The sequence below is a fragment of the Alosa pseudoharengus genome, unplaced genomic scaffold (genome assembly GCF_046254945.1).
Source record: "Alosa pseudoharengus isolate Yale_2024_CS ecotype anadromous, Long Island Sound unplaced genomic scaffold, YU_APseudo_1.1 YU_APseudo_1.1_scf_22, whole genome shotgun sequence".
NCBI lineage: Eukaryota > Metazoa > Chordata > Actinopteri > Clupeiformes > Clupeidae > Alosa > Alosa pseudoharengus.
The window spans coordinates 33678553-33685726 of NW_027468680.1; the positions used below are offsets into that span (position 1 = coordinate 33678553).

Here is a 7174-nt window from a genome sequence, read left to right on the forward strand (position 1 = left end):
GCCAAGCAGGTAGCCCTACGGGGCGTTGCCTAGCAACAAGGGTCAGAAGTACACGTTTTTCGATATTTTGTGGAATTATACTTATTTTCATTGAATGCCAATGTTGTGAGTCATGTACCAACTTGCTTTAACTATTTCTATACATATTATAGACAGCAAAAGTCGTCTGTGCCAGTGTTTTGCATCCTAACAATTTTGTTTATGTTTTAATACAAAACCGTTTTAGTGAACTACAAATTCGGCGCCATTGTTATAAAGCAGCGTTGAAATGAACGCTACACGTCATGGGGCATGTAGTCTAATTACAGAAATAGCTATAATTTCAAAATTACAAAAATATTTTTATACATAACATGAGAAACATGCTTGAATTATTAAGATGTATCACCTGCTTGACTATAAAGTCAAAAGCTTGCAACATTTGTAATATTTTAAAATAAATGTAATTTTCCCATTTTTGCACATGAGGTACACAAATGACAGAAACATTATTTATAACACATATCTTAAGTAATAAGCATACCAAATTTCAGACAAATCTGACCAGTGGTTCCACAATTCAGGAAACTCAAAATATTAAATTTTTACACCTTTGAGGGGCGCTACTGAGGTAACCGGGGTACCTGGGGCATTAAAAATTCTTGGAGATGCTTCCTTGCATCCGGATGAACAACATATGCTATTTTATTTCACCCTCTGAATATTTTCATTTTTCCTCAACTGGGCAAAATATGACCATGCGTACATTTGGATGAGCATGACATGATGAGAACGTAAAGCAATAGTTTCAACTTTGGCAAAAAAACATTTGACATGGACTTAAAGGCATAGAGGAAGCTTTTGAGGGTTTGGGATGGCATCATCAACCGAACTTGGTTTGATCCATGAACTTGTGTCCATCCAAAACTGTCAGAAAATGCAGCCGAATGGCTGTATGGTAGACTTTGCAGGGCTGTCGCGTAGGTCAAAACTGACCAGCAGGGTGATGTCATGCAAATCATGTTTATTTCATATCAAAACACTTGCATATATCAGATAAAAGCAGAATATAGATGTTATGAGGTGCTTGGTTTGATCCATGAACTTGTGTCCATCCAAAACTGTCAGAAAATGCAGCCGAATGGCTGTGTGGATGGTACTTTGCAGGGCTGTCGCGTAGGTCAAAACTGACCAGCAGGATGATGTCATGCAAATCATGTTTATTTCATATCAAAACACTTGCATATATCAGATAAAAGCACAATATCGATGTTATGAGGTGCTTGGTTTGATCCATGAACTTGTGTGCATCCAAAACTGTCACAAAATGCAGCTTTTTGACTCTAGTCCGGTCCGCCTGCCAGAAATATTTGTTCCGCCTGCTCCGCGTGTTAGTTTAGCCATTAAGTTTAGAACAAGTTCGCCACTGCACCCTATCAAAAAGACCTTGTTTGCGACTTGAACCAAGACAGAAGGTGCTTTGGAGGAACATGTCAGTGATATGTGTGAGTGTTTCAATAAAAGATGTTAAAATTCCTTGCATTGGTTAACAGTATTACGTACAGCTGCAGGCCAGTTTCATATTATTTTAGGGTCTTCGTGTAGCCAGTACAATTACATTTCTCTGTCCTTAATATTGCATTTCTGTAGTAAAGTGCAGTAGTAAGTGCAACGTCCCAGGTAGGCTACTGTATTTTCCTGCATATGAACTGTAAATAATGGAGTTACATTTTGTATTTGAATGTTTACCTAATTTTCTAGACAAACTGAAAAATGACAGCTGTCATCTCACATAGTTTACATTAGTCATAACTTCTCACAGATATGTTTATGGATGGATTTAATCTATCTATCTATCTATCTATCTATGCGTGTGTGTGTGTGTGTGTTATCCCTCTCTCAGTCCTTCTGTAAAGCACTGGAGTACCTGAGCTACATTTCTCAAAGTGAACCCTCATACAGAGACCCTACTTAGTACTACGCAGAGGCGCCTGGCGGTACAGCTACAAGGTCAACCTTAGCATAGATGAGTCCAGAATCCACGCCCCTCAGGTGAGTTGGAGTCCACCAGACCATGTTTTTGTAGGCCTCATGTAGGCCTACCAACATTGGTCATAACTTCTCACAAACATATATGTTTTTGGGTGGGTTTGATCTATCTGTCTATCTGTGTGTGTGTGTGTGTGTGTGTGTGTGTGTTATCCCTCTCTCAGTCCTTCTGTAAAGCACTGGAGTACCTGAGCTACATTTCTCAAAGTGAACCCTCATACAAAGACCCTACTGAGTACTACGCAGAGGCGCCTGGCGATACAGCTACAAGGTCAACCTCAGCATAGATGAATCCAGTATCCACGCCCCTCAGGTGAGTTGGAGTCCACCAGACCATGTTTTTGTAGGCCTCATGCCTCATGTAGGCCTACCAACATTGTCTTAATTTAAACCCAAGGAAGCCTGCTTTGCTGTGTGTGTGTATGTGTGTATGTGTGTGTGTGTGTGTGTGTGTGTGTGTGTCTATCTATCTGTGTGTGTGTGTGTGTGTGTGTGTGTATCTATCTGTGTGTGTATGTGTGTGTGTGTGTGTGTGTCTATCTGTATGTGTGTGTGTGTGTGTGTGTGTGTCTATCTCTCTCTCTGTGTGTGTGTGTGTGTGTGTGTGTGTGTGTGTCTATATATCTGTGTGTGTATGTTTGTGTGTCTATCTATCTGTGTGTATGTGTGGTGATCTATGTGTGTGTGTGTGTGTGTGTGTGTGTGTGTGTGTGTGTGTGTGTGTGTCTATCTATCTGTGTATGTTTGTGTGTGTGTCTGTGTGTGAGTGTGTGTGTATCTATCTATCTATCTGTTTGTGTGTGTGTCTATCTATCTGTCTGTGTGTATGTGTGTGTGTGTGTGTATTTATCCATTTATCTATCTATCTGTGTGTGTGATGTTTATGGATCAATTTGATCTATCTATCTATCTATCTATATCTATCTATATATATGTGTATGTGTGTGTGTGTGTGTGTGTGTGTGTGTGTGTGTGTTTTATCCCTCTCTCAGTCCTTCTGTAAAGCGTTGGAGTACCTGAGCTACATTTCTAAAGGTGAAATACAGAGACCCTACTGAGTACCTGAGCTACATTTCTCAAAGTGAACCCTCATACAGAGACCCTACTTAGTACTACGCAGAGGCGCCTGGCGGTACAGCTACAAGGTCAACCTCAGCATAGATGAGTCCAGATTCCACGCCCCTCAGTTGAGTTAGAGTCCACCAGACCATGTTTTTGTAGGCCTCATGTAGGCCTACCAACATTGTCTTAATTTAAACCCTGTGTGTGTGTGTGTGTTTGTGTGTGTGTGTGTGTGTGTGTGTGTATCTGTGTGTGTGTGTGTCTATCTACCTATCTGTGTGTGTGTGTGTGTGTGTGTGTCTGTGTCTGTATGTATCTATCTATCTATATGTGTGTGTGTGTCTATCTATCTGTGTGTGTGTGTGTGTGTGTGTGTGTGTCTATCTACCTATCTGTGTGTGTGTGTGTGTGTCTGTGTCTGTATGTATCTATCTATCTATATGTGTGTGTGTGTGTCTATCTATCTGTGTGTGTGTGTGTGTGTGTGTGTGTGTGTGTGTGTGTGTATCTACCTATCTGTGTGTGTGTGTGTCTGTGTCTGTATCTATCTATCTATCTATCTGTGTGTGTGTGTGTGTATCTGTGTGTGTGTGTGTGTGTGTGTATCTATCTATCTGTGTGTGTGTGTGTGTGTGTGTGTATCTATCTATCTGTGTGTGTGTGTCTGTGTGTATCTGTGTGTGTGTGTGTCTGTCTATATATCTGTGTCTGCCTGTGTGTGTATCTATCTTTCTATGTGTGTGTGTGTGTGTGTGTGTGTGTGTGTGTGTGTGTGTGTGTGTGTGTGCGCATTTGTGTGCGTTTGTGTATCTATCTGTGTGTGTGTGTGTGTGTGTGTGTCTATCTGTGTGTGTGTGTGTGTGTGTGTGTGTGTGTGTGTGTGTCTATCTACCTATCTGTCTGTGTGTGTGTGTGTGTGTGTATCTCTCTGTGTGTGTGTGTCTATCTGTGTGTGTGTGTGTGTATCTGTATGTATGTGTGTGTGTGTGTGTGTGTGTGTCTATCTATATGTGTGTGTCTGTGTGTGTGTATCTATCTATCTGTGTCTGTGTGTTTGTGTGTGAGTGTGTGTCTATCTATCTATCTCTGTGTGTGTGTGTATGTGTATTTATCTATCTATCTATCTGTCTATCTATCTATGTATCGATAGACAAACACACATTAGCAATTGTTGCTATAACCTGGCCAAACACATATTCTCTTGTATCACAAGATTAATGTTTATTAGTGAGTTGCTGTTGTTGTTGTTGTTGTTGTTGTTGCTCTTGTTGTTCTTGTTCTTGTTGTTCTTGTTGCTTCTCTTGTTGTTCTTGTTCTTGTTGTTCTTGTTGCTTCTCTTGTTGTTCTTGGTCTTGTTGTTGTTGTTGTTCTTGGTCTTGTTGTTGTTGTTGTTGCTTCTCTTGTTGTTCTTGGTCTTGTTGTTGTTGTTCTTGTTGTTGTTGTTGTTCTTGTTATTATTGTTCTTGTTCTTGGTGTTGTTTTTCTTGTTGTCCTTGTTCTTGTTCTTGTTTTTTCTTGTTCTTGATCTTGTTGATGTTGTTGTTTTTAGGGAAGGTCTTGTATGTTCCAGTCACATCTTAAATTCAGCCCTCTACTTCTACTTTTTCACAGGTATTTGCTCCTGATATCCTGACCAGCAGAACATGTACAGAAAGAAGTGTTCCACTACCAATTTCGCTCATCTGTGGTTCTCCTGACATGTTGGGAGAGCAGGGATTTCAATTCTGACTGCTCTTCAATTAACATAATCATCCTCAACATCCTCACATCCTCACATCTTGCGCATCCTCACATTCTGCACATCCTCACATCCTGTGGTTCACTGCAACGGGTAGTTACATCAGTACAGCGGGTCATTGGCGCATGAACTCTCCACATTGAAAGTTTACTGTTCCACACTGAGTAACATCTCATATTAATAGTTTGAATTTCTCCTTGGGCATCAATAAAGTATCTATCTATCTATTAGCACTATTTCGTAATTGTGCCACACTGACAAATTGCTGCTACTCTACTATTCAATGATTATTTTACCACACCAATGGTGTTCGATGAAATATACATCATGCACTCCGCGTGCAGACGGCAGTTGCAGGAATATGCTATCATCTTGAGCAATATCGTTATTTTTGCACTTAAACTTAACATTCCAGAATCACATCCAAAACTTTTCCACGTTGAGTGACTACCATTGTTTTTCCACTTAAAAATGAGTTTCTTTAAATGATACTGATAATTGTAACTAGATACTTGTTTGAGTTTATTATATTTATTGACTGGGGCTTGAGTCCTTCTTTTTATTTGCTTTCCTATGTATCAGTGTACAATGCACAATAAAGCATATTTAAAGAAGTCTCACTGATTTCTTTAAGTTGTGTTCTATGTTCTGACCACTAACTGACTGCACCCTGTTTATGACCAACAAGGTTAAGGTTAAATTAACCTCAGGTAAGTTTTTTCATCCCATGTAATATAATGTGTTGGTGTTATGAAATATTGGTGTCACCCCTACAAAGGCCTGACTGATTGGCGGCACCTGTAAGCATGGACCCTATTACTGTAAGTACAGCTACAGTCAGTAAGTGTCTGCTCCAAGATTCGGCATGCCGTGTTTGACGGATCTGGATAGGGCCCTTGCGATGGCAACTTCAAGCTGGTGTTTCACAAAACCAAGTTGCGGCATTATTTGGAGTGAGCCCTAGTACCATCTCCAAACTGAAGGTCAAATCTGTCTTCTACAGTTTTTCAGTCAAGGTTTGCAGGACAATATGGCTGACAGCTCTCTGCCCAGACAATCCGGAACAGACTGCACACAGCCAATCTCCGGTCTCATAGGGCAGCCAGGAGTCTTGCCATGACTGCCCTTCACCGTCAGGCCCATTTGCACTGGTGTCGGCAACACGTGCACTGGAACCTGAACATGTGGAGGAATGTTATGTTCAGTGATGTTTTCAGATTCTGGACTCATGGGATGGGATGCCGTCCCCCAGCAGTGTGTGAACAGGCTGGTGATTAGCTTGAGGAGAAGGTGCCAGGCTGTTGTGGCTGTGTGGTTTTTCCACATGCTACTGAGGCTTCTGTTTGTGAAATGAATTGTTAAATTGCCAATATGTCTTGTTTCTTCAAACGTCAATCATCCAATACATCAAATACCAAACGAGTCAATGGCAGAATACGCGGTTTGGCATTGGCAGAGAAGATTAGGCAAACATTTCATGGGTGCAACCTACATATTCAGCTCTGCTGCTCATCCCACAAGTGCATGTTCCTTACAAATGGGGCCTTTGAAAGGGAACTAAACAGGCTTTCCAACGGTATAAGATGTATTGCCAAAAAGAATGGTTGCCACAGAGAAATTATCTACCAAACACAAATGTCCTTACTTTTTGTGCTAAGTTTTATTTGTAGTTCTCTACAACCTCTTCCTCTTCACCTAAGATTGAGATGGCATCCAACTCAAGCCTGGCCTTCCTAACGTCCACCATGCATCATTTCCCATTTATTAATCTGGCAGACACTTTTATCCAAAACAACATTTAAGCTACAGAGCTACATCAATAGAATAACATTTAAGCAGTGCAGAGGAGACCTTAACTAGGAATTACCACAGCATCTGTCAGTACTCGTACTAGAGGATAAGAGTGCCTACATTTTAAGGACTAGTCGAAGTATAGTAGGAGGAGATGTGGTAGAAGTGGAGGGAAGAGTATGGTAAGTGCATAGCCACATACAAGACAAGGTGGTTGCTCCTGCACCATGTCGCAAAGCGGTCCACCAGTTGCCTGTACTCCTCACCATCACTGACACACCCCACAATTGCAGAATCATCTGAGAACCTCTGTAGGTGACATGACTCAGTTGTACTAGAAGTCTGAGGTGTACAGTGTGAAGTAGAAAGGAGACAGCATACTCCCCTGTAGTGCTCCTACGCCACTGACCACTTGACCAGACACACCCTTTCAGTTGCACAACCTATGTACTCAAAACTACATGAGGTTGTGGAGGTGTCTACCTGAATCTTCTCATGTAGCAGCATAGGCTGTATGGTGTTAAAACCACTTGAGAAATCAATGAACATGATCCT

At 41.2% G+C, this 7174-nt stretch overlaps 1 long non-coding RNA gene across 2 annotated transcripts; it reads left to right on the forward strand.

The window, feature by feature from the left end:
• The first annotated feature begins 1344 nt into the window (after positions 1-1344).
• On the forward strand, positions 1345-5445 carry LOC143139465 (uncharacterized). 2 transcript variants are annotated; one of them, XR_012990425.1, is made up of 4 exons: positions 1345-1484; positions 1883-2031; positions 2193-2341; positions 4702-5445. It is a non-coding gene; the product is annotated as an uncharacterized LOC143139465 (long non-coding RNA). The 2 variants fall into 2 exon arrangements; XR_012990426.1 differs by lacking the exon at positions 4702-5445 and adding an exon at positions 3021-3087.
• Positions 5446-7174: the final 1729 nt, after the last annotated feature.